General features: G+C 34.6%; 1 protein-coding gene across 1 annotated transcript in view; it reads right to left on the bottom strand.

Annotated features, from left to right (window-relative positions):
* Window positions 1-13,347, bottom strand: part of LOC118205291 (WD repeat-containing protein 55) — a 48,622-nt gene extending 35,275 nt beyond the window's left edge. Inside the window, exon 1 of the mRNA XM_035377584.2 lies at window positions 13,192-13,347. The gene's annotated coding sequence lies outside the window, so the exon portion shown is untranslated. The remainder of the gene's footprint in view (window positions 1-13,191) is intronic.
* Window positions 13,348-27,966: the final 14,619 nt, after the last annotated feature.

Consider the following 27,966-nt stretch of genomic DNA (forward strand, 5'->3'; position numbering starts at 1 on the left):
ATACGTTTTTACTGCTTTGTAGCTTGCCTTTTGCTAGTCTTTTCATTTGTGCTTTAAAAATATTATTATTATTACGACTCTTTCTCGAAGAAAAAGTTATACAGCTTCTTTTAAGCCTTCAGCAATGAAGAAAGCTATCTAAATTGAAAATCGCTTAGCGGATAAATAATTTCAAGTTGATGAGCGATGCATTTGACAGTGGAAGTCCGAACAAGAAGAATTAGAGAAAATGTCTAAGAAATAAAAGATCTTCAGCCAAGCATCAATATCAGAAGTTAAAATTTGCCTTCAAGCAAAGGTAATTGCTCAACAAATGGGCATTAAAAATTTTGTTGGAGGATCTAATTGGTATTTCAGGTTCATGAAGAGAAAGAAAGTATCTGTCAGGACTAAAACAACAGTTGGACAAAAGCTTCCCGTAGACTGGCTTGAAAAAAGATAGCTTTTTTTTAGTACACATATAAGAAAATTAAAAAAGAAAATTTGAAAAGAGAGCAAATAATTAATATGGATGAAGTGCCCGTTACTTTTGACTGTCCTTAGAGCAAAATTGTTCATTCAATAGGTGAAAAACTATTTCAGTGTTAACAACCGAGAATGAAAAGACTTCTTTTACTTGTGTTTTGGGTTGTACCGCCAATAGAGAGAAGTTAACCCCTTTGATAATTTTCAAAAGAAAAACAATTCCGAAAGGAAACTTCCTTAAAGGAGTTATTATTTGCACCAACGAAAAAGGTCGGATGTGCGAAGAAGTGATGCTTGGCTGAGAGAAATTGGTCATAACAGGAAAGGTACTTTTTTTCAAACCCAGAGGGCTCATCGTTCTGGATTCATTGCAATCCCATTTAGCGGATACGGTAAGATCTGAAGCAAAGAAACTTAGCACCTATGTCTCAGTGATACCAGGCGGCTTTTAAAAATTTTACAGTTGCTGGATCTCACTATCAGTGGAATTTTTAAGCATGAACTACGAAATCAGTGGGAGGAATGGATGTGTGAAGATAGTGACGTTGATTGAAGTGATTTAGAATGGAATGATGAATTTGACCTTGATGGTCATTTGTCAAATTTACTTAATTCTGACATCAACGAGTCGCATTTTGAAGGTTTTGTTAAATAAAAGTAGTTTAATTTAATTACAAATTTCTGTTTATTTATCTAATTGGGGAAAATGCAGAGTGGCCCACTGCTTTGTGCGTTTCTCAAAATCACCAACTTGAAAATAACAAGTCAAAGAATTGCAAAAACTCGGTATTAATATACACATTGACCTATTTTTAACTTGAAAAAACATCAGAGAATTGCACAAACTTGACATTACGCACTCCCTTGACTTTCTCCATGTACACATCAATACGCACCATATAAGTAGGCAACTTTGCACTTGAGCCATCTAATATATTCTTTTTCATAATATGGTAATTAATGGTGATAAATGAAGCTTACCGAACCCGTAAAAATAATATCTGATAGAAATCATCTGATAGAGCTCATTTTCGGCAAGCTCAAGGTAAGATGTTCCTTCTTTATTTTTTTATATATTACTGATTATGTTTATGTTGTAAACGTTATCAGTGATGATTACATCAAATATGGCAGGGAATTACTGAATAAATAAATATTAAAAGCCATATTTCGGAATGTTTTGCTGCGGCTTATCCAATGAACTTTAATTTTTTTCAGTCAATTATCATGTGTGCAGAGTATACGCCAGAGCGGCTTACCTACCTGAAATTAAGGTAAGTCCAGTTATTTTTAACATAACTTTACTGACATATATTTTCTTGTCCAGTAACAAATGAACCCAATAGCTGTTGTAAACAAGGTAAGGTTCTTTTCAGACCATTTTCCGATCCACATTATAACACTTTGCTTGCAATTTTTAATACTTTATATCCACAAATTTCAGTTATTTAAGAAGCACAACCTCAATGAATGCATATTTTTGCATTTTTTATCGTTGGGAAAAAAAGATAAATCAAAAGAAACATGACACCTTTTCATCAGCCATCAACTACACAATTCCATTACAATTTCCAATAAGAAATAAAAATAAATAATAATAATAAAATGTACTCAGTGCAAAAAAACAAACAACAGTCAGAAAAATGAACATCAAATCTGGAAAGTGGAAATTCATGATCAAGCTGCATACATGAGCATATAAATATATTTCAGTGACATCATGAGCTTCCCATTTCAGTGACAAAGTGTGCTTCCTTGTGAATACTTTTCTAGCGAGTGTAGATAATCAGAAAGAAACCAAAATTCCTGCAAAAGTGTACCTTTCTTTATTAACTCTATGTAACAGCCAGGATAACCAGGACAGAATACACAATCAAATTTCTTAGTCCAATAAAATGAAACTATTTTTTTATTTTACACAATTTGATAAATTAATCCATAAGCACCTAGTTTCTCAGATGTACAATTTTGTAATTGCAAATGTACACATTTTATGTTTACACTTCAGGTTTCAATTAATAGTTTACATCAATAGTTCAATTAATACTTTTTCATCAAATTCAGGAGCTCTAATTAATATTATTGTTAACATTGCTACTAGAAAGAAGATATAAAAATGCAAGAGAAAAGTGGAAAAGTCTTATACAGATTTTAAAAAATAAACCCTCTTCCTGTGAAATCATGAAGTCAGCAAATACACAGAGTTTTGGATGCTAGGCTGGGGTGTTTGACCCTTGTTAACTATTTATTTAACTCAAATTCCTTCCTTGCCCAAAACTTAGTTACTTGATATTTGTCTAACATTAAATATGCATTACATTAAAAGTTTTAATGTAGTAAAGAATGCATGCAGATTAATTTTGATTTTATAACTTAAATGATTATATACTTTATTTAAAATTTTTACTTTAACGTTTATTTTGAGACTTTTTCAGTAATTTACAATTTTTTTTTTAATTTTTTTTTATTTTAACGATATTTACATTAAGTTGTTACTTTAATATAATATTTATAATCTAACTTTTGTTATCATATTTTTATACTGTGATTTTCTTTTTAATCGATACTCTTTTTGTTATTGGGACTTGATTCAGAAATATATTGTAGCATGCTTACAAGTTCATAATGGATTGAATGCATACAAAACCGATGATAGCTTTATAATATTTATTTCTACCAAAAGAAACAATTTACAGTTCTGGAACTTTCCACAAAAGCTGTACAGCTCTTCTTAATATGATAGAGTACAATCAGTAGTTACACTGCAAACTACTCAGAACTTTAAATACAGCACAATGCAAAGCTCCTAGAGATCTCTCAATCCTCCGAACTCCCGCTAAACTAAACAACTGCAAAACTGATGCTCTCTCCTATCTTATACAGTTTTTCCCCAGCTACAAAGAAATATCTAGTGCCTTCCACCTTGAAATTACTGCAAGGCATATATATAAAGGCTAAATATGGTTACACTCACATATAAGGATCAATTAGTTATTCAATTATAATAATAATTACAGTTATACAGGGACTGGACCAAAATGTCACCAAATGGTTGCTATGTTTGGTGACTTTTGGTGATTTCTCGCAACATCTGGAAATACAAATTGCCAAAACCATCGTTATCTTGGCAATTAACTATTTACCTCAGTGTTAAATAGACTTGCCCCAGTAATTTTATTTTTCACGCACAGCTTCATCTCTTTCAAGCTTTTCATGTTACATTATACAAAAAATAACAGTTTCACATATAACCATTAAAATTATTTACTTATACACAAAATTTGTAACAATAGGTACAGTATGTATGAAGGTATACAGGGTCTGTTCAGAAAGTAATGAGACTGAATTCTTCGTGCCAAGCAAAAGGGTGGACTTTGTAGGTGGTACGTGTGATCAGAGATATAAGTTATACATTTTGGCAGAAGTCAGTCAGCCTTGAGCCTTTACAGCACATGAATATTCATGAAGCAGACACACACTTGAAAGTGACGTTAAGTTTTCAGAATGCAGTGGAGTGGTGAGCAGCGATATGCAATACAGTTTGTATAAAACTAAACAAATCAGCTATTGAGATGCATGCCATGTTACATGAAGCTTACAGGAAGGATTCTTTGTCCAAGGGTCAAGTGTCGATCATGAACACTGCACTGGTCATCCATCAAATTCTTGAACTTCAGGCAATAAGGCTAAAATTAAAGTGCTTTTGGACTCTGATCTTTGGATGAGGGTTTTGATGATTGCAGAGACATTAGAGGACTTACAATCGATTATGCATCAAATCATCAGGAACAACTTTAAATGTAGAAAATTTGTGCCAAGCTGATTCCAAGGATTTTGACTGACGAACAGAAAGAAAACCACAAGTTGATTACACGTGAATTGTTGAAGTGTGTAGCAAATGATGCTGAATTTTTTAAGCGAGTCGTAATGACTCTCTTAAAAGCAAACATGGGGTCTAGCATGACCCCGATACAAAGAGAGTGCAGAGTAGCACATGCCCCAACCTCTTTGACAAAAAAAGGCTTGAGTGAGCAAATCAAAACTAAAGTCCATGCTGACTGCCTTCTTTGACACCAAGGGAATAGTGCACAAAGAGTTCGTGCCACCTGGACAGTTAATGCATTTGTGCTTTCTCCCCAAAACTCAAAAACAATTGTATTCTGCACAACGATAATGCACCAGTCTCCACACAAAGTTACCCAGTTTCTGGAAAAACAAATCATCACAATGATGTTCCAACCATGATACAGCTCCGATCTGTCACTGCCAGATTTGTTTATATTCCCTCAGTTAAAATCCAGCTTAAAAGGTCATTGTTTTGACAATCTGGAGAACAAAGAGAAAAATGCAATGCATGTTTTGAATAGCATTCTAGTAGAAGACTTCCAGGTGGGCATTAACCTTCTAAAACCGGGGCGAGAATCTGATAATATAGCATTCAGACCAGCGCAATCCAAAACAGTTTTGCCCCCTCTTTGACATTTTCCTAATGAGAAAAGTCATTAGTCCCCTCCATGGATTCAGTAAAATTTACATGTTTGTCGGACGCTGTCCCATAGTAGATGGGTTGCTAGATTTGCGATTTTTTCAATAATTATTTTGCTTTCATTTAGAACAAAATGTATGCAATGTTTATATTTCACTCACTATTTCTGATCAATCTCGGCAATAATTTGTGAATTTTATAACTTTGTTTTCACAATTCATTTATATTCGCATATTTTTGTATTAGAAATTAGAAAATGAAAACAAAATTTTACAAAATATAATAAATACGAACTAGCTTTGTAAGTCTGCAGGTTGGAATGCGATTTTTAATAACATTTTCATTAGCAAAATAATGGTAATGACTAATTTAATGAAATAATATTTATTACCATTAGATGATTAGAATGAGATTCAATAGAATTAGATTTTGAGATGAACTTACAGCAATAATAAAGCTTTACATAACAATAACAGAGCTTTAAATCTGCTTTTTTTTATATAATTTTGTTATTATAATATAAAAAAGAAAATCCGAGATACATTTGTTGCGTTTCATCATTTAACTTTAACAAATATTACATTGGACTATCAGGCAAAGGAGGTAGTATATCTTTAACGAGAATTTTTCTTTGTAAAATTGGCTTTTGTTTATGTTAGCAGAGAAAAAAAAATCTTTGATCTATACATGCAATCATCAAAAGTAATTTTCAGAACAGTTAGTTCATGAAGAATTAATTATATGTCAATTTCTTTTCTTTGGCAGAAAATTCGTTCAAAACCATCGTTATATTCAAAGGTTGAAGTCTATTTCATTTTCAATGAATATTCTATTTGCACATAATATATTTTCTAATTTATTTTAGAAACATTAATCTTTTACGTTTTCAAAAGAATAAGGACATACTGGGTGTTGACACTTACAATGTAGTAAATCTGTTTTTCATATTTCTTTCAGTAATGAAAACGATTACCCTGGAATATTTTCAAAGCAAAATTAAGAAAACTGTTTACGCCAAATTTTGCATAAAGTATCTTCTCGTGTATTTTTTATTTAAAGTGTGAAATTTTCTCTTTAAAAAAATAAAAAATCATGAACGGAGCAAAATTAATTCATGAGAAATAACTTTGAAATGCAATAATTCCATCGTAATATGAAATAGGTGAGAAAAGTGCAATACACTTTATTTATTCACAAATAATCTCCTCATATGCATAATTTATGTACGGTTGATTGAGAAATATAGGTTAGTAAATTAAACTGGTTATTTCAATACTTTTTTATCAATTTTTACGGGCCCTTCAGTAGAGTGGTAAAGGTGGCTGAACACTTCTAGCTCGCTCAGGTTTGAATCCTGGCTAAAGGGTTGGATTCATGGCTTTTGTGTAACGTAAATACAAGCCAGCTTCCCTTAGAAAGTCCTCCATGAAGGCATCCCTCCCCTTATACAGGTAATTGTTGTGTGCTTTGATGTAATTCAGTAAGCGAACAAAATTAATCCAATCAAACCCGAAGAACAGGTTGATTACTTGTGGAGTTTTCCACCAGGAACGTAAATGTGAGCAATTTTCTCTTAAAAAGGTTTACATGAAAGCCTCCATCTCCTTAAGCAGATAGCGTTCGCATGCTTTTCCATAATCCAATCCTAATTCTCATACATTTAATAGTAATATGATATACACCTTATTACAGACAAAATAAAAATCTTGTTTAAAGATATTTTTTTTATTAACCTGTCTGAATTCCCTTTATCTCCTGAGGAGTATAAGAATTTCAGCAAATAAAACTGGCCAAAATTTTATACAATGTAACTGATGTTTTTATTCAATTTAGAAGTAACGTGAGCTTTATTGATATTTAAATACTTTTTGGCAGATCTCATCCTAAAAGAAGGTCTAAAGATAAATTGATTTTATTTAATTTACACTCAATGAAAATCATTGAAAGCAATCATTGAATGAAATAATTGAATGAATGAAAATCACAAACTATTTTGCATACAATTGTCTCTTATTTACTTATTTATCTCCTGATAAATCAGACAAAATTGCCTACATAATAGAAGCACTTTGAAAGAGTTAACGGTTCTTAAGGATTTTAAGCACTTCAATAATAATAATAATAATAATAATAATAACAATAATAAATAAATAAATAAATAAATAAAATGTCAAAATAAAATCTTATTATTCATAAGTACAAAAAGGAAGTAAACGATTAAAGCGGTTTTACCTATTTTCTAGAAGGGCATTAAATCTAAAATATTAATCTATTCTTATTTGCTATGATTAAAAAGCATTAAATCTGGTAAGCTTAAACAGCGTGCAAAATCGCTGACGTTTAATCATAGCAAAAGTCAGTACTAAAAAAATTAGCACTAAAATTATGAGAGAGTGCTCTAACGTTTGAGAACGAAATGGCCTCTATTTGATTTTCAAGTATATTGGCGCAAGACGAAACCTGCGGTTTTTGCCAAAATGTAGCCAAACTGATAAGAAGAGGGAAAGAATGCATAGCCAGCGGCTATTCTGAGCAGCGACAATGGACCACCCAGAGATCTACAGATAAGCGATTCTCTAAAATAGGGAGGGGATGGCTGGTACGACAGTTGTACCACAGCCGGCGTTAAAGAAAGTCATTTTCCCAGTACAACTGCTGTACCAGCTGGCTTCAGAAAGTTAATAGGTGGCAGAGTCGATGGCAGTGGTGTGTTAATGCAGGAGGAAGAATATTAAGTGTCTGTAAAATTACCTTCAAATAAATCAATTTCATGGAAGCAGTGTCTTTACTTTTTGGACAGACCCTATATGTTCATGTATGCATGTATGCACATACATAAATACATTTCTGAATCCGGTCCCGATAAACAGAATACCAATAAATTATATTACTACTGGTTTTATAAGACTTCTTTCATTTTATTTATTTATTAAATTTGGTTATTTATATCATTTAAAATACTAAATTAAAGGTAATGAAACTTTTTCTCCTATATATAACTTTATGTAAATGGTTTTAAAACTTCATTAAATGAATTTAAGAATTCAATATTAAATCCAAGAAAGGAAATAAAATTATAAAATAAAATATTTAAACTATTGTAAACAAGAGTCAAAAGCAAAAGAAAGTATAATTCAAGCAGAAATTAATTTTACCTTGGAAATATAGAATAAACAGCATTTTCAAGTTGATAAAATATATATAATGGGATATGAACTCACAATCCTTACAATATTAGAAAATGACATACCTCTGAGCCACCACAGCACTTTATATGAGATTTTAAAAGCATATTGTAGTGATAGCAATAAGGAGCGTACCTCGCACTCAATATCCTAAGGAAGTTTTTCGGAGAAGCGCAAAGGAAGAACATAGACTGGCTGTCAAGGAGAAGTACGCATATTTGAAGTCTTGAAATAAAGATGAATTTTTATTGTGTATTATATCTGATTAAAGTTCTTGTTGAATGCAGTGAAAATATTTAAATGTGATATGGACAATGAGGATCAAGTGAATAACGCAATGATTTCTACAGTTTTGAAGGATATAACACACTCAAATTTTGTCCGGTCCAGTTTCAGTTATATGCATGAATATTTCGATTACAATCCATTTTGTTACTAGTGCACAAAGTCCGAAATCCAATGTCCAATATTTGGATCACAGTAATTCTGTTGTCTTTTCTTTCGGTTTGGAAATGCTTAACAAAAGGGAGAAATTCAGAGTAACACATTGCTTTCGCATATGCTTAATTTCTCATGCATGCACAGAAGACTTTTTTCCATAATAAAGCATGAGGGAGGTTCCTGATTTTTAATTTCACTTCACCACTAAATAAAACACCTCCATGTTAAACAAATACAATAATGTATTAGCATGAATTTGTATGATCAATAATTTGGCTCCATAGCTGCCTTACTGCTCGGCATTCATTTAAAACTAAAACATTCTATAAAAGTTTATTGCTGATTTTAGGCTTACTAATAGCATATAACCCTTATGCCAACCTAACGAGTTATTTTTTTATTTTCTTCGCTTTCAACCCCAATTCTATCAACTCATGCCAGTCTGAGAAATGACTTACGCAGCAATGTCTAAGACATTATGAAAAATATTAGTACTTGAATACCAAACAGCGAATAATCTTTATTGTCGATGTTACGCTTGACAATGATTAGAGTTTTCAGCTAACTGCGCTGCAAATTGTAAAGTGCATTGAGAAGAAGAAATTTAGCAGAAATTTCTTTCCATATGCAAAGGAGAGATTTTGTAAATGACATTTGTAAGACAAAAGATTAAGCACTGTTTAACTGATCTGTTGCTGCGATATGTTTTAAGTACACGCTGGAATTTATTTATTCGAGACACAGATAAGCATATGAGAAAAATAGACATAAGTACAACAAATAACTAACATAGTTCAGCTTAACTTCCTCGGTGTGCAACAGAAGTAAGAAAAAATTTAGCAGAACAATACGCCACTCTTGTAATAACTGGCAATAGTGTATAAAGTATGCTAGCTAAGATTTATGATGACAGCTGCAAATTTGAAGGCTTTGAGATACCACACCCTGCTGAAAGAATTTTTATTCCGTATTATTTGGATGCTAAAAAAACAGGAGAAATGGACATTTATACAGACGAGTCAGGTCTGGGAGACGCCATTGTTTTCGCATATGTTATATATTATTATGGAACAGAGATTGAGAATAATAAATTTAAACTAAATATTTATAACTCTTTATCAAGAGGAAGCTATGGCTATTTTTTATTCACTGAAATGTATTAAGAAGACAGGTTGATCTTTACAATATGGTAACTGGTAGTTTGGCGACATTTTGGAGGCGATAAAGGTTACTACCTGGGACTTTGGTAATAATGTGAGCAGTACTCAGTTCCGATTACGCATTATTTTGTGTGGGGGAAATGAGAGATCATGGGATATGTCATGTGATATTAATGGACGAATTACGGTTCTTTAATCGGAAAAGGGGGGAATTTGGACAAGTATCTGTGGATGTATATTATTTTGTATTAAGCTTCATTTGTGTTGTGTGAAGTAGGGTTGAATAATTTTTGGGATTGTATGGCGCTGTCTAAAGTGAATTGTAGATGTGATAAAGAGATTTTTTTTTATCAAATTCTATCAAATTCAGAAAAAAAAATCGTTCAGTAATTTTATTGAATCCATAATAAAAGTGTATCCACCATGTAAGGAAGATTAGGTTAGTTAGACTTTGTTAAGAATGTGAGTAGTATTCAGTTCTGATTACGCATTATTTTGTGTGAGGGAAATGAGAGATCATGGGATATGTTATGTGATATTAATGGACGAATTACTGTTCTTTAATCGGGAAAAAATCAGGCAATTTTGTATTTGGCTTTATTCTGTGTTGTGTGAAATAGTGTTTGTGAATTTTTGGATCCCATGGCCGTAACTAAAGTGAATTCGAAATGGGTATTTAGTGGTATTGAAAAGGATAGTAATAAATGTTTTTTAAGGTTGTGTGAGAGAGAAATAAAGATGTTTTATTATGTTATTTATTTTACCTGGTATCTTGCTTTGAAAGATAAGTATGATTTTAAAAATTCTGAAACAGAAGTAAGAAAAGTGTATCCGCCACGTAATCAAGATTCTGAAGATTAGGTAAGTTAGTATTTTTAATTATTTGAGGATATTATTTTTATGCATTGTTGTAAATGTAAGGTGGAAAGGAATTTGGTATTATTGGGAAAATTGTTATTAGCAATGATTTAGTTTAAAGTAATTAGGATTGTAAGGTAATTTTTATTAATTTAATGTATGTGCTCATTTATATTTTAAGTAGTGTTTTTGAATTTAATTATATTTTAATGAAATGATAGTTATTTTGTGAATTTTATGTTTGTAGGAATTTGGTATACGTTTAAGATGAAATAAACGTGCATGGAAATAATTTAAATATTTGATATTAAGTATTTGTAATGCTTGAGGTATGAATTCGTTGGTGACGTGTATAATGTAATAGATGATTTAGAGGTAAAAGTTTTTGGATATTCTATTTATTTTATATGTGGAAATGTTGATATTTGTAAAGGGTAAATACTTTTTCTCGATCATGTAATTTCATATATGTTCTTTTTACCGGGTTTAAAGATTGAGAAAATTGTCATGTATTTTCATGAAATTTTTTTAATTTATGAGAAAAAAGCAGTGTACATGGATATAGTGAAGAGTGTGCGCAATGCCATTTTTGTGCAATTCTGGGATGTTTTTTTAAGTAAAAATAAGTCGACGTGTACATGGTTTAGTGATATTTTAATGAAATGATAGTTATTTTGTGAATTTTATGCTTGTAGGAATTTGGTATACGTTTAAGTTGAAATAAACGTGCATGGAAATAATTTAAATATTTGATACTAAGTATTTGTAATGCTTGCGGTATGAATTCGTTGGTGACGTGTATAATGTAATAGATGATTTAGAGGTAAAAGTTTTTGGATATTTTACTTATTTTATATGTGGAAATGTTCATATTTGTAAAGGGTAAATACTTTTTCGCGATCAGGTAATTTCATATATGTTCTTTTTACCGGGTTTAAAGATTGAGAAAATTGTCATGTATTTTCGTGAAATTTTTTTAATTTATGAGAAAAAAGCAGTGTACATGGATATAGTGGAGACTGTGCGCAATTCCATTTTTGTGCAATTCTGGGATGTTTTTTTAAGTAAAAATAAGTCGGTGTGTACATGGTTTATGTGTATGTGTTATTTTGAAAAATGCGTAAGGAAAATGGTATTGTGCAGTTTTTCCTAATTTTGCAGTGAATATTTGTCATGATTAAGCAGTTTTGTTTGATAAAATTTCTAGCATAAGTGTAATTCGGCTAGTAGATTGTTGGAAGAAGTGTTCAGGAGATAAAAAGAAAAGAAACATGTCTTTACTTCGTGAAGACAAAATGGCGGAGGGGAAAAAAAATAGAGGGTTGCTGTAGGAGAGTTGGTCGCCAAATTTTCGCCAAAAAATCACCAAGTTACCATAATGTAAAGATCAACCAGAAGACTCTTAAAGAGAAATCAACTTCCAGTTCATTGTGCGCTGCTCAAACTCATATTATTTAGCTGCCTTTAGCAAGTTTACAGTAAAACATTTAATTCCAGCCAAATTTTTACTGCAGTTACTTCCACTGCTAGCAAATTCTACAAATAATATTTTAAAATTGAGGAGAATTAAAAAAATATCACAGTTTGCCTACAAAAACTATTGGAACTTGAAATACAACAAAACAAATACATACAAAAAATGGCATTGTTGCTTGACATAAAGATTATCATGAGAATGGTTACTTGAAGATTGTTTATGCACATGGTTACTACAGTTTGGCACATTCTGAAAATTTAGTGACTTCTATTACGGTGGTTATGATAATACATAAGTACCTAATAAACTACCTTATGATTGTAAGATAAATTCAATGCTTTTTGATAAAGACATAATGAATATAAGTATTGCTTACAGATCGAACACTTCATATTTAATTCCTAAATACTTTAAAAAACACAGACTTATCTCTTAATGTTGGCTGAAACTAAAGTTGAATTCTACAACAGAAACAAGGTAAATGTTTGAAGGTCTTTTATAGAAAAATTCTCATTTTGAGTTTGGCTAAGGTTGCTTGATATTTTGTATTAAAAAATGGCTTAATTAAGATTTAAAAAAAAAAAACTTTCCTTGATATGTGATTTCACTCAAAATTTATGACTTTCAACGAAAATCGAAAAAGGGGTACACATAAACAAAGATTCATCTGTACATCCCCCCCTAAATATATTTTATAAGCATTAGATTATAAATTTAGCATAATCAATTAAAAAAACCTCACGGCTATTATTTCCGAAGAAATATATTTTTACGACAACCTTAACTGTAAAAATACACAGATTCATTAAACATTCTACACTTAAACTATTTTATTTAAATAATACGCATACATTATATGTAAATTACCATCATCTCGGATTTTTCTAATTATTGTTTACATAGTGGAAATAAGAGAACACTGGCCACTCCATAGTGTGGAGTCGCTATATAAATAAAAATTTTACAATAAACGAAATCTATGAACTCCTTTAAATTACATTCTTTATACAGATATGAAAAATGTAATGATCCAACACCAACAACAAACAGAAATAGTATAAAAAAGATGATCTGCGTTACAAAATATTATAACATAATATACTTTGCCTCAGTACATACCCTTTACTTCTCGTTATTTACTTCGACGAATTTAATATAACGTGGTTCTCAACCTCCACTCTTTCAGTGCACAATTTCAAATCTTCCGACCAGTTGGTGAAAAACTGAATATTGTAATTTGGAAAACACCCACTCAACTCGAAGTGTCTATCGAAAGAATATAGACCTTCTTTGGTCTATCCAAGATCAATAAAATACTTTCTTAGGATATTTAGAAACCTTGGGTCTATATACCCAAGTGAAGTGTGTATTCTAACCTCCTTTGTGTCTACCTGTCCAACGTCGAACAGCAAGAATCTACACACACACACAGATCCTATTTTATTCTCAAGAGTCAAAAGATGTAGAAACATCTTTTTTATTCTGCTTCTGATAACAATCTGAAAAGAAAAGAAAGACTAGTAGTAGAAGAAGTGTGGGGGGGGGAGAGTCAGCGTCCAGGAGAACGAACGGTTGGAATAGGTTATGCGAACATAAAAATCTGCCCTTTTTTATATATACATAAATAAAAGAAATGTTCTTTCTTTTTATATATATAAGAAAATCTTTTGAAAGTCTCTAACGCTTAAAAAATGATAAACCACGTCAAAGTAGTAACCGGCCTTTTTTTTAAAAAAAAAAAAAAAAAAAGGGGGGGGGAGGACTCACTACAACAGACTTTGGCAGCTTGCATACTTACAAGGAGGTTAAAATAGGTTAGAATCTATTCTAACCTCCTTGCGTACTTAGGATTCCTTCTTTTCGATTTGGTTTAAATGACAGATCCGACCAAGGTCCGTAGAAAGAACAGGTTAGCTCACTTGGAGTAAACAAACGAAAAGCCAGCGACTCGTTCGGCTGTGACGTCACTGAAGTTCGCTGTAGCATCTCCTAATAGTAGTTTCGTATTTCCTTTTGAAATTTTTTCTCTTTTTCATCGGAAAAGTAAAAATTCTAATATTTGCAGTTGAAACTTAACTACCTCAAATATTGTTTACTGTATAGAATAAGTTTTAATTACAAAAAGTTCCCTCAGTAATTTATTGTTTCATCAAAAATCTTCCAAACTTCCTTACAGAATTTGCTATTCAAGATTCAGCTGTTTATACCGTTACTCATTTTAGCTTCAACAGACTGAAAACCCACATTTCACAAGAACTGGAAAATATGTAGTGTAGTCAGAGCTTAAATTGTGCCGGCTCCGGTACTTTTCAGTTCATGTCATAAATGATAATTCCAGCCAGAACGCATCGGAACCCTACATAAGAAGGCTCCAGCACTTCTTTTATGTAATTAACGGAACTACAATTTCAGTAGAAATTTAATCTCAAAGATTTTATTTTTAGCAGCAATAAAATTATATTAAAAAATCTCTTATTAAATGTTAATTCACCTCTTTGCATTTTATTGAATTATTTTAATAAATAATAATCAATTATTAATTAATGGTTAGATAATAATTGATAAATATTAATTAAATAATTATTTATTAATTTGATAATAATTAACTATTTGTTTTTTAAATTATAAATGATTTTAATAGTCATTTTATTTATTTATTTACTCTTGTTCCTCTTTACTAACGGTATTCCATAGGGTTCCGGCACTTCTAATTTTAGAAATTAAGCCCTGAGTGTAGCGATATAGAAGAAATTCAAATTAAGAATATTTATTCTATAAAGCTGTACAAACTTGTCTTTAATGTTTGGAATCTAATTTGGCTGAAATTTAAATTAATTTTTTGCTAAAGCCAACTTTCGTTCCAATTGTTTCTTTTTTTCTTTCTTTTCTTTTCTTTTTTTTTCTTTTTTTTTTTTTTCTTTTTTTTTTTTTTTTCAAATGAACTCGCATGAGCTTTTCCTGTAATATATGATTAATTTTAATAGATTAAAAAAAGGAATTGCATAAAATTATAAGTCGCTAGATTCTAATACTTGTTTGTAATTTCCTGATGTAAAGCAGCAACAAGAAACATAAACAAATGAACTATTGAAGCTATAACTGAAAGGAAGTGTAATACTTAATCAGCAGACTCTTTAAAATCAGCAGCTGCATTATGTAATTCTATATAAAAAATTGAGACTTAATTTTAATTTAAATCTTAATTCTTTGAATTTTACTTTTTAGCAAAAATAAAAAATAAAAATTTCCAAAAGTATTCAGATAGAAGATGTTAACTTTTTCTATAAAATAATGAGTAAAAGATATTAAAAGAATAGTTGCATATCCTCTATTATGTTTTGTTATTAATATTGTATATTTAGAATTTTATCCTTTAGGTTTCTATATTTATTTCACTTATGTATTGATTAATTTATAAAAAGAATAACGAATTGAAACATGTAGTCATTTTCTGGATTGTCATCATCATTTTTTTATTTCAGAAAAGTAAATCCTAAATATTAATTGGTGGTGTGGCGTGTGTGATTATGACAAAGCCTCGAGGGCTATGCTCCTGAAGGGAGGGATGCCTTCGAGGAGGACTTTTTAAGGGAAACTGGCTCGTATACACGTTACACATGGGGAAAACCACGAAAACGCCCATGCAGCCAGCTCGTTCGCGGGATTCGAACCTCGGACCGAACTACCAGTGTTCAGCGACTTTACCGCTCGGCCACTGGTGGGCAGATATTGATACGACTGAATGCTGTATGTGTTTGTTTTGGTATCAAAAAAGAAATATGTTTACATAATAACTTAAATATTACATTTCATTTAGCATATTCAGTTTAACCATTCTATTATCAGGTTCAATGTTTCTTCTAACCTTCTTCGGAAACATACAATGACCTGACTAGAACAGAGAGCTTACTAAAGCTATGTTCACTAATTGTAGTAAGTAGACAGGATACAGACGAAGGGTATACAAAACCCTTTATTTTTTTTCTTTATATACAATGACTTCCGTACTTCGGAATACAATGACCCTCCACTCGGGGTCTAACTTAAAAGATATCAAAATAAAACTAAACTCTAATTTAACTTTAGAATAAGATTGGCCTTATAATAACAGGAAGCGTATGTAGCACAGAGACTGTGAACACTACAATACGTTTAATTTATCAAGAGGATTAAAACCTCTGGCCTGGAAGGCAAAGTAGCAACTGCGTAACTTCTAAGGTAAGCGACCTGCTTCGAACTCACGGCTTCCTCTCTTCTGCTTGGCAAAAAGGCCACACTTAAATACTTGGCGTTCGCCAGACAACTTTGCATAAACTCCTTCACGCTTATAATTCTGGCCGGAAGTAGAAAATAAGAAGTGATAGTAAAGATTTAAAATAAAATAAACGTTAGTAAAACTTAAGATCCTTACACTATGAATTAAAAAATTTAGAGTTATGAGTTTAGTTGTGGAAAAATATTATTCATACACAGATAAATGCACTCATAAAAACATTATGCAGTTTATCTTAATGTCATTTGACTGTCATCGTACTTTCTGTGAACACATGGAAAAAGGGTGGATGTTTATTTAATATGATGACCTGTGTACAATATCCCCACAGACATAATGATTACATTCGTAGATACTAGCAAAATATAATTCTGCAGGTAAATTTATATAATTAAATGCAAAAGTCAAAATTGGTACTAAATTTTAAACACTACATTCAACAAAATCTTAGTAATAATGGATCTTAATTTTATAAATAAAATTTTGTATGAAATATATCATGGTGCACTGGATAGTAATGGAATGCAAATTTTAAAACTATAATAAATAAAATATTTGCTTAAGTTATATTATTCATTCATAATACAAATCATAACAAATCATAACAAATTATAACAAATTATAAGTACAGATAGAAAATGAAATTTTATATTTTACAAGAATTTTAGCATATTTGTTTTTTAAACGTTTCTATATTCTTAAATCATACATTTCCTAAATTTTGATTGCATTTAAATGCATGCTGTGTATTACTCTGTTTTCAAATAATATGAAAGAAAAAAGCCTTAATAATTAGAAAATTAATATTGCTGAAGGAACTGCTTTACTATCTTTGCAAAATTACTGTAACTAAATTATCCAGAAATGATAGCCTTAAGTATAATAATACAACTTAATTTGCTCGCCAAATGAATTGTAGACTTCTAATATGTTGCTTTCTGTACTCTGCGGTGTTGTTAGTCCTTCTTATTGCTTATATGGACCCCGTGTATTAATGATATTGTATTTCTGGCATGTACCATATTAACAGTACAGTCGGTCACAAAAGTATTCGAACACCGGTACCCTATCAGAAAATGACAAGATGGCGTTTTTTTTTCTTTTTCTCTCTGTGTGTCGTGTTATTCCATCCTAGGTTTTCTTCTCCCCCCATCTTGGAAAAAACTGGAAAAATTGGTTGCGATCTCTTTTTGAATGGGGAGATGCCATTTTGAGAAAAAGCTGACGACCCTATCTTGGAGAATGAACATGACCGCTCTACACACCCTTTTACTCTCTCTCTCTCTCTTTGAATTGGGAAGCCATTTTGGGAAAAAGCAGACGACCCTATCTTGGAGAATGGAAATGAACGCCTCTCCCTCTCTCTTTGAAATGGGAAGCCATTTTGGGACCCTCTATTCTTGGGGAGGGAGAAAACTGAAGTCTGCATTTCGCTGTCTCTGAATACGGAAAGCCCTTTTGGGAAAAGCGGACCCTCTTCTTCTGATCTTGGAGAACTGGAAATGAACGCTCTACACGATCTCTCTTTGAATTCAGAAGGTATTTTGGGACCTTCTAATGTTGGAAAACTGAAATGAACGCTCTACACCTTCTCTCTCTCTCTCTCTCTCTTTCTCTGAAATGGGTAGCCATTTGAAAACTCCCTAACTTTGGAAAAAAACAGAAATGAACGCTCTACACCATCTCTCTTTGAAAATGGGGGTGTCATTTTGAGACCACCCTCCCCTAAACTTGAAAAAAAAACTGAAATGAACGCTCTACACTTTCTCTCTTTCGACATGGGTAACCCTTTGGGGACCCTCTCCTCTTGGTAGAAAAAAAAAGAACTGAAGTGAAGGCTCTACACAATCTCTCTTGGAATGGGATCCATATTTCGGGAAACGTGGATCACCTCATGCTGGAAAACTGAAGTGAACCACCAAGATTGGACTCTATATAATATTTTTTTTAATTGACATCATGACCCTCCTCCAATTTGTTATTAAAAAAATTTTTTTTTGTTTTCGTTTTTATCCCATTTCCGATGTGATTTCAGAAATGCAATTCCATAACAGTTCAATTTCATTCGAGGTTAAATGATCTAAACAGTCTTTGACCCACCCATCCGTATGATTATTTTCTTCTCCTTCCTGTTGCACCAAATTTTGTAAGTCCATATAATCATTCCATACGGGAAGGGCTGGATCCTCACAAGGCTGTCTTGAAACACTTGGAGTCTCTTTGGGATGAGTGGAGGGATCTAGGATGTCTGGACCCGGCTGCGATTCTACCTCCATGATTTCTGGGCCCGTTGGAACTTGTTTACCCGGCTGTGATTCTGCCTCCATGATTTCTGGACCCGTTGGAACTTGTGGACCCGGCTGACATTCTACCTCTACGATGTCGGGACTTTTTGAAGCTTGTGGACCCGTCTGACATTCTACCTCTACGATGTCGGGACAGGTTAGAGAAGAAGAAGAAGAAGAAGAAGAGGATACTGGAAGAGGTTCTGTCTGTGAGGAGTCCGAAAGAGGTTGCCTGTTTGAACAAGTCGGGGAAGAAGAAGAAGAAGAAGAAGCTTCTGGGTTCTGAAGCGGATCTTGCACGCCAGGTAGGTTCCGGTAAGTCGACCGTTTTTTAAGAGGTAATTTTTTTCTTCCTCCTCATCGTCAATTGTGATGACTTCAATTTCATTCCGTTGCCGGGTTGATTTTGTTTCGGGCCATGACGGTTTGGTCCAGCTCCTCTTATCATCTAAGGAAGGGATGGGTAAAGGTGGCGGAGGGTTTTCTTCTTCTTTTTCTTGAAACATCATCGGCGATTGGAAAGAAATCTCCTCTTTCAATTGTTTCCAAAGCGAGTACGAGCACCGATCGACGAGAAAGAGACTCTTCTGGGTCGTGACGATGAGATATTGCGTTTTCGGGGGAACGACATAGTTTTGAAAAGGTCTTAGAATATATTTCTTATATTTCATCCTGTCGCTGACTTTAAAACTTCTTTCCTTCAGATTGGGGGACGATGATTCGTAATAGGCGAGAGGAGCGGCTGTGGTCTGAACAATATGAACTTCGTCCTCAGCCGTCGTTCTCACTCCAAACGTAAAATATCGTTTCGTGAGAAAAATATTCTTCCACCGAAAACTCGTGCGCGGATCCGTATATCGCCGGTCTGTTTGAATGGGCCGTCTCAAAGCTCGATACATCCGATTCCAAGAGAAGGGAGATTCCTCTTTCGTTTGTTGCGATTCGAATAAATTTCTGTATATATTCTGAACGAGCAGGTTGGAGGATTCGACATCTTGGTTGAAAGAAACGATCGCTTAATGAGGTGGTAAATGCGGAATAAATGTCGCACAATGACACGCCAAAAAAATTTTCAAGTTGGAGATTTGCTTTAGCGTCTTCAAATCCTCCCCGTTCGAAATCCGTTGAGTTGGAAAAACGTCTAACAGCGACATGGCTCCCAATGGAAAAGAAATGATCTCGCCCAGTACTCTCGCCTTTTTGTATATATATATATAGACACACACAGACACACATAGAGGCTCTATGATGTCCGTTTTATTTGTTTTTTTTTGTTTCTCTCTCTCTTCTTTCCAAGAAATCTTATCTCCATGACCTCTTTTTCTTTTCTTAAAAAGATGAATGTGTGTGGGAATGAGGAAGTGAAAGTAATAATTTAATAAACAAAAAATTATCCAACCATGACCTTCTTTTTTTTCAAAGTCACCCTTTCCAATCCATGGACGTCCCGAGAGAGAGGAAGCAGGGAGAGAGGAGGAGGGAAGGGAAGGTCACATTCTCTTTCTCTCTATAAATAAAAGGAGAGAGCCCCAAAGTCGTATTTTTGTCCAAGTGGATCATGAGGAGGCATCCCCAGCTCACTACGTGTATTCCTTTCAAATATAAATATGTTGATCTTTCCTTTTATATCATCCAAGGAGTCGTTTACCTGAAAGCCTCCGATTTTTCAAAATGTGCGGGTTATCATACCGTGGGGAGTTATCAAAAGATGCGGGACGAATTTTTATCCGACGAAAACGTGTTGATGGCTCGTGACATTCCACCTTTGGATGCACAAATTTTGTTAATGAAACGAGCCAAATATTTTTACACGTCCCACTTTCTAACCGTCTCGCAAATGAATAGGATTATGGATCGTCTTGAGAAGACAAAAGGGATTCTCGTTCATTTTAGTGAATGGTTGCACAAATGTTTGCACGAACCTCTCTCGATCGAGAAGACTGGGAAGAATACCTATTATATTCTTCTCGAGGACTCTCCTCCTTCGTCTCATCTTAAAGAGGCCACGACTTTTGAAAAAATCCTCGAGCAAGAAAAAATAGAATGGTGGAACAACTACCCCATCCCTCTCCCCGAGCATCAAGAGGAGCCTGTTCAGAAGAAAAAGAAAAAACCTTTCCAAAAGCCTATCCTCATCCTCCTCGATAATGATGGGGATGAGGAGAAGCCTGTTCAGATTCCTCTCAGTTTGTCAAAACCCGTCGAGGATGAAAAACCTCTCCCTTCCTCAAAACCCCTTCAGGAAGAGAGACCCCTCGAGAAGGAGAGATCTCTCCCATTGTCAAACCTCCTCGAAGATGAAAAACCTCTTCCTTTCTCAAACCCCCTCGAAGATGAAAATCCTCTCTATTTATCAAGACCCCTCGAAAATGAGGGACCTCTCGATTTGTCAAAACCCCTCGAGGATAAGGGAACCAAAACTTCTCTCTCTTTCGAAGAGGAGGTACCTCTCAATTTGTCAAGACTCCTCAAGAATAAGGGAACCGAAAATCCTCTCCCTTTCTCAAGACTTCTCGAGGAGGAGGAGGAGAGACCGCTCCATATCTCAAGACAGGACCCCCCTCTATCTCTTGAGGATCCGAGGGAAACGATTCTTATTGAAAAACCATCTATCGACGATCCCCAGAAAAGGTCTTCGGAGGAGATTAGACTTCCATGTAGAAAACGAATCTGCCACAATAATAATAATAATAATAATAATAATATACCCCCTTCTCAACAACAGAATCCTACAACATTTGCAGATAAATGCATTCAAACCAATCCCTTTATAGTAATCCTTTTGATTGGAGAACCCGTGCATTAGCCTCGAAAAATAAAATGAGATTCTAGACTGTTTCTATGACCAGAATGTTAAGCCAATAGATAGGTCTAGCTCAGAATTTTTCTTTTTAAAAGAAAATAAATAAATAATCCAAAGACTATTCGTAAATATAAATGGTAAAGTATCGAGTCGGCTGGAAAAAAATTTTCAGAGCTGAAAACATTTTTCCAACCCAAAAAAAAAAAAAAAAAAAAAAACTTTTTGTTAATTTTTATCATGTCTTAGACATGATAAAAATTAACGACCCCCTTCCCTTTTCGTCTGGGAATGTTGTCTCACTCTTTTGAAAAACAAATCGTGATTCATTCATGGAATGATTGCCATTAGCGAAAGGATGAGTCATGGTCTATTTTTAGAAAGGCTGAGACATCCTTCCCAGACAAAAAGGGAGGGTCATTAATTTTTATCATGTCTAAGACATGATAAAAATTAACCAAAAGTTTTTTTTTTTTTTTTTTTTAGAGAATTTTATTTCAGCTCTGAGAAATTTTTTTTTCTCCCAGCCGATTCGAGACTTTACCCATTTGTTTTTAAGAATGATTTCTCCCTGATCTATTATTTCAAAATTCCACCTTTCGCTTCAGAACCATCTGTGCTGTTGAAGAAGTAACATGATACATGTATTTTTTAATGAGTTCTGTCAAGATTGAATTGTGCAGGATCGACCTTGCGAATTTCTTCTCTGTGTCTTTAAATAATAATGATACCGAACCGCTTTTTGTAGAGCGCAATGCAAAAAACCTTTTGTATGGTTAGGACAATTCATGTGTTCGATCCCATTGTATTTGAGAATCTCTTGCGTCGATCCCGAAATGCAATAAATGGATCTTTGCAACCATTTCTCTAAAAACCGCCGTTTCATTTCTCCTCGCACCCAAATCATGGAAAACGGTTCCGTCAACATTGTTAACACCCATGGAAAATAACTGTACGGAATTTCTCCTTCGTACCACGGCAAGCCGCGATAATAATCACTCGCCCACACAGCGGTTCGTTTTTCTTTCTCGGTGAGCATTTGCCATGGAAACGGGGGTTTAAAAACAAATACTCCTCGAGAAGTACCGTCCAATGTGACGTAAGCCAATTCTTTCACAATAAAGGCTCCTTGAGAATCGTAGAAACCTTCAAAGTCGAGCACGAGTTCCATGTTTTTTATTTCTTTTTCTTTCCAAGGTGACCTTTATTATTATTATTATGATGGATGTGTATTGAGATACGCACGATATTATTTAAAAAACAAATATATATACGAATGTGACCTTTCCCAGAATTCATACGACCTGTCACGTGCAACCTTCTCTCTTTCTCTCTCTATAAAAGAGGAGACGGCGAGAGAACGCTATCCATTTTTCCTTCAGGACACACAGCGAGAGAGAGAGAGAGAGAGAGAGAATTTTGTTTTCTTTTTTTCCTCAATTGAAGAAGATGGACATTTTGAGTGCCAAACCTCTCAAAGATTCCTACATTGTTCTGGACATGGAATACTTTCACTGTTATGATCCAAAGACGGGAGATATATGTTTCACCTTGAAAGAACTGGGCTACATCACTTGCGATTTAACTTTATGCGGATCCATGATTTTTCTCCCTCCTGTCCATTACGATGACTTATCGTCCCGCAATCAAGCTGTGGTCAACCAGACTACAAATAACCGACACGGCCTGCAATGGACCGAGGGTCGTCTTTCCTACGAGCATCTTCCTACGATCCTGAAAATACTGACCGAAAATGTGGAGGTGATCTACGTCAATGGATACGATAAAGCCGAATTTTTCAGCAAGCTCTGCCAGCGATCCGTTTACGAGTTTTACATCCCAGGGAAAACCGAGTGGCGGAACAAGTCGAAATGCACGCGACACCAATATTTCCAAAAGATGATTCATTGTGCCGAGAACAAGGTGAGAAATTTTCGATACCATTTGATGGAGGGTAGTTACGTTTTCCGGAAATTACATTGTTACCCCTCCGAGAGCAAAGCTGTCGAAGACGAAGAGGAGGCGGAAGAATCTCCCCAGGAGAACTCGTGCGACGATGAGGAGGAGGAGGAGGATGAACTTTCTAATAATAATAATAAATGTCTAAGTTGGGATGCTTTAGAAACCCAAGAATATTGGTCTCAACCCTTATCTCACCTAGACCTGAAAGAGGATCCTCAATTGTACTCTTTGTGGTCCTCTTCTAAAATTTGGTCTTGGAGAGAACCCTTGAATGTTCATGAATGAAATGGTATGTAAATCCCTAGAGAAAAAAAATAGAAAAAAAAAAGTTCCTTTTTTTTGTAATATGTTGATTTCTTTCCAATCCCATTTCTTTTCCATAACTCCACCCCAATCGACGAGAAGAAGAAGAATTTTCTAAGTTACACAAGACGAATCTTCCAAGTTACACAAAACGTAGAAAGATTTCACAAGGATTTATAAATCACACTCTCCCACATGATATATGTATAGAGAGAAAAAGACCCTCTGTTCTCTAGCCAATACGTCAAGACTTCCCTAAACTAAGAGTGACCATGAGTACCGAGGAAACCTTAGCAGAGCAAGTGGAATAACTTTCAAAGAGATTAGAAGAGTAAAGACGGGATAGATTTACAGTTCCGCCGACTAAAGAGGAAACTATCATCGATTTCAACAAACCGCTGTACTTTCATCCCCTACCCCAAAGAATGAGACGAGTGGACTCGCCGTTGAACAGTTCCAATGAGAAACAAAATGTCACTTATTTGAATAGCCAATTTCAACACATTAATATCTCATAAATATTTTTTTGTTTTTTTCCCTAAAGCGTAGGGAGATCGGATCAGTAGTTTTTCCCTTTTCATCGTCGAAAAAGATTGGGAGGAAAAATCTTTCTCAGCCCTCTCAGAAAAATTTTTCAGCCTTAAAAAAAAAAAAAAAAAAAAAAACTTTTTGTTAATTTTTATCATGTCTTAGACATGATAAAAATTAACTCTACCCCCCTTTTGTCTGGGAATGTTGTCTCACACTTTCTAAAAATAGACCATCACTCCTCCTTTCCTAAAGAATAGAATTCCAAGAATGGAATCTGGTCTATTTTTAGAAACGGTGAGACCCTATTCCAAGACAAAAGGCGGGTAGAGTTAATTTTTATCATGTCTAAAGTTCAGGGTCCATCCATCTTCTTATGTGAAACGGTGACCCTAACGAGATCGAGATAAACAAGTCCTGTGAGTTGTTTTGTAATCTTGACGCGATCCAAGAAAGACTTTTTATTTTTTTTTTGAAATAGGCGGGGGGTGGGGAGAGAAAATATTCTCACGACCCTCAGATATCTTTTCATAAATATATTTTTTATCAAAGTGTTTCTTTCATTCCGATCCTTTTAAGAGGTTGGAATGACCCTGACATTTAGATGGGGTCGCGATCCCGACAGATGTCGCGCGAGTATAAAAATGTGTGTCCTCCACGAGATTTCTTCAGAGAACAGAAGAAGACGTGAACTGAGCTGGTAAGTCCCTTTGGTCCTATGAATATGGTTATCTATAAACTCGATTTGATTCTTTTTTTAATAATCATAATAATCATAACTTCATTTAAAAAGAACTCTCTTCTTAACCCTTTGAAAAGAAAAATGTCTCTTTCAAGACGACGACTCTAAAACGTTTTATTGTTTTTTTTTTCCTTTCTAGATCTTCCCTGTTATACATATATACCTTTTCGATTCTTTTTTTGCTCCTGTTTGTGGAAGACATCACCGTATTCATCGCCATGGCGTGTTCAGAAAACTTTATCGTGCTCGATCTAGAGGGTTTCCAGTCCTACAACCACAAGAAGGGTGAATTTACCTACGTTTTAAAAGAATTGGGCTATGCGACAAAAGATTTTTTGACCGTGGGATCGTTGACGTTTGCTCCTCCTCGCCCCTTCCACCAACTGAATGAAAAAAACCAAAAGACGAATGCCTGGCTGACGAGAAACCGGCACGGACTTCGTTGGAACGAGGGTCATATTCCCTACAACCATTTAGGACGCATTCTCCAATCGCTCACTCACAGCTTCTCCACGATTTACGTGGTGGGATGCCAGAAAGCTAAATTCTTTGCTAAAGCCTTGGATTATCAAAAACCCGTGACGGAAATTTATGTGCCAGATGGAATCATTTGGAAGTATCGGGAAAAATGTGCCCGACATCATCAAAGGAGGAAATATTTCCATTGTGCCGAAAACAAAGTGCGCAACTATCGATGGCATATTACGGAAGGAGATTTTCATATCAATCACGTCTATCCAGACGGAACGGAGAAAGAGGAGAGGATTCAGGAGGAAGCAGACAATCCTCTGCAAGCTTTCGATAAGGCCTACGATCAGTTAGAGAAGGATCCGTCCCCAAAAGCGTACGATAACCTCATCCAGAAATGGGATAATCTGTCCTGTTTCCAAGTGATGGAACATCCGGATGAGCATACGCCTTTAAACTTGATGGGCTCTTCTTTGTCGTCAACTTCCTCCAATAACTCGAGGAAGACGGAGGGTTTGGAAGACATACCTGAAATTCCCCATTACGATCCAGCAGCCTGTTGGGACGAACCTTCCAAAGAATCTCATGAGACCCCCAAAATATCTTCAGAGGATCCAAAGACAAAATCCACTGAATGTTGGGACGATGAACGGACGACTCATGCTCTAAAATCCACTAAGACTATGTCCACTGAGTGTTGGGACAATGAACAGACGACTCATGATCCAAAATCTACTGAGACTATGTCCACTGAATGTTGGGACAATGAACGGACGACCCATGCTCCAAAATCGACTGAGACTATGTCCACTGAGTGTTGGGACGATGAAACCGAAAAGACGACAGAGAATTGGGATGACCGTTCTCAAAAGAATTTGAATTGATATATACATAAACTCAGGAGAAAAAAAAAGAAAAGATTTTTAGAAATAAATATAGGGAAAGGTTCTTCCTATATTTATGGAAATGGACTGAGAAGAGAGAGAGAGAGATGAATCAGGAGACCAAAAAAAATGGGTCTTGGAAGGAATGAGTGCAAATGCATTCGATTCCTTCCGAGACCCATTTTTTTGGGTCCCTCTCTCATCCAATCTTGGAAAAGAACTTTGTCCTATTCTCTAGGTCCATTCAAAAAGAAATGAATCTATCCATAAATTTTCTTAAAAGAAAAAAAAACAAAAAGATGCTTTACCTCTTGACGGTCCAAAGCGGAGAACGTTTCTCTTCTCTAAGCGACTGGAGACCATATCGCATCATCATCATCATCATCATCACCATCATCCTCTTTCTGATACTTTTCAACGAAGGCTTGATGTCTCTGGATTATTTTGCGGAGATGATGGATCCCGAATTGAGTGATGAAAAAGAGAGGACTCTTTTTCCTTTCTTGTTCGTCTTGCACAGTCTCTCGGAGGGTGATATACGTTTCCCCGTCCTCCTCAATTTTCGTCAGAGGTCTCATGAATATTTTACACATCCAAGGGAAGAGCGACGTTTTATGCAGGGATTTCGAAGCGACGAAGGTCGCTTCATTCGAAGTGAGGACAATCTGGTTCGGTTGACCCCATTCTTTGGAGTAGTTGTCCAAATCGCCTAGTCGAAGAAAATGGTGTCGATTAGGAAAAAAGACTTGGAGAACACTCGTCGTATGCGAGACGTTCGTAGGCAAGAGAGTCAAGATATCTTTGGCATTCCAGTACAGGAATCCTAGATCCACATACGCGTGCACGTAATAGTCATCGTTATATTCCAGTTTGAGCAGCATGGCTTTTGTATTTTTTTTTCCGTTCTCAAGGCGAAACACTCGTCTGATATGAACAAGAGCTCGCTGGCGATCCGTTTATATGGACTCCTCAGAGAGAGAGAGAGAGAGAGAGAGGGAGAGGAACAAGGTTGATGAATTCTAAAATAAAAAAAATGATAACGAAATGAGTGTTTGTGAAGGTCATAGAGAGATGATTATAAAGTTGTTTTATTTTTTATTTTCTCAAAAGAAAAAACCAAAAGGGTCCCATTCCATACGACATGGCCTTTGAGAAGGTGACGGGTTCATGTGTCTACAAAGTTGATAAACTCTAGAATAAAAAAAAAGCTTTCATCACGTAGCTCTCGAGAAGAAAATGACAGGGGTCTCTAGGAGAAGGTCATAGGTAGTATACAAAGGATGGTTGTTTTTTTCTTTCGTTCCTCTCAATCCCATGACTTTTGAGAAGGTGACGGGGTGTCCTTTAGGAAAAAAAAATAGAAGGTCAGAGAGAGAGAGAGGTAGACAAAGTTGATTTTTTTCTATAAGTCAACCGTCACGTCGCCCATCACGTGGTCTTCTCGTATATATAGAGAGGCGAGTGGAAGACAGACTCTATTTCCCAGAGAGAGAGACTGCTGTGCGTATCCATATTTCTACTCAAGATGATGATCCGCGTCTTATATAATGAGTTTGTGAGCATTCGTTGTTATGTGGATGACGGAAGATTGTTTTGGAACGCTATGGACATTTTGCCTCTGATTCATACTTCCAGTAAAAGAACCTGGG

This window comes from Stegodyphus dumicola, chromosome 7 (genome assembly GCF_044657685.1).
Source record: "Stegodyphus dumicola isolate Sdum_Otavi_A_Nest chromosome 7, ASM4465768v1".
Taxonomy (NCBI): domain Eukaryota; kingdom Metazoa; phylum Arthropoda; class Arachnida; order Araneae; family Eresidae; genus Stegodyphus; species Stegodyphus dumicola.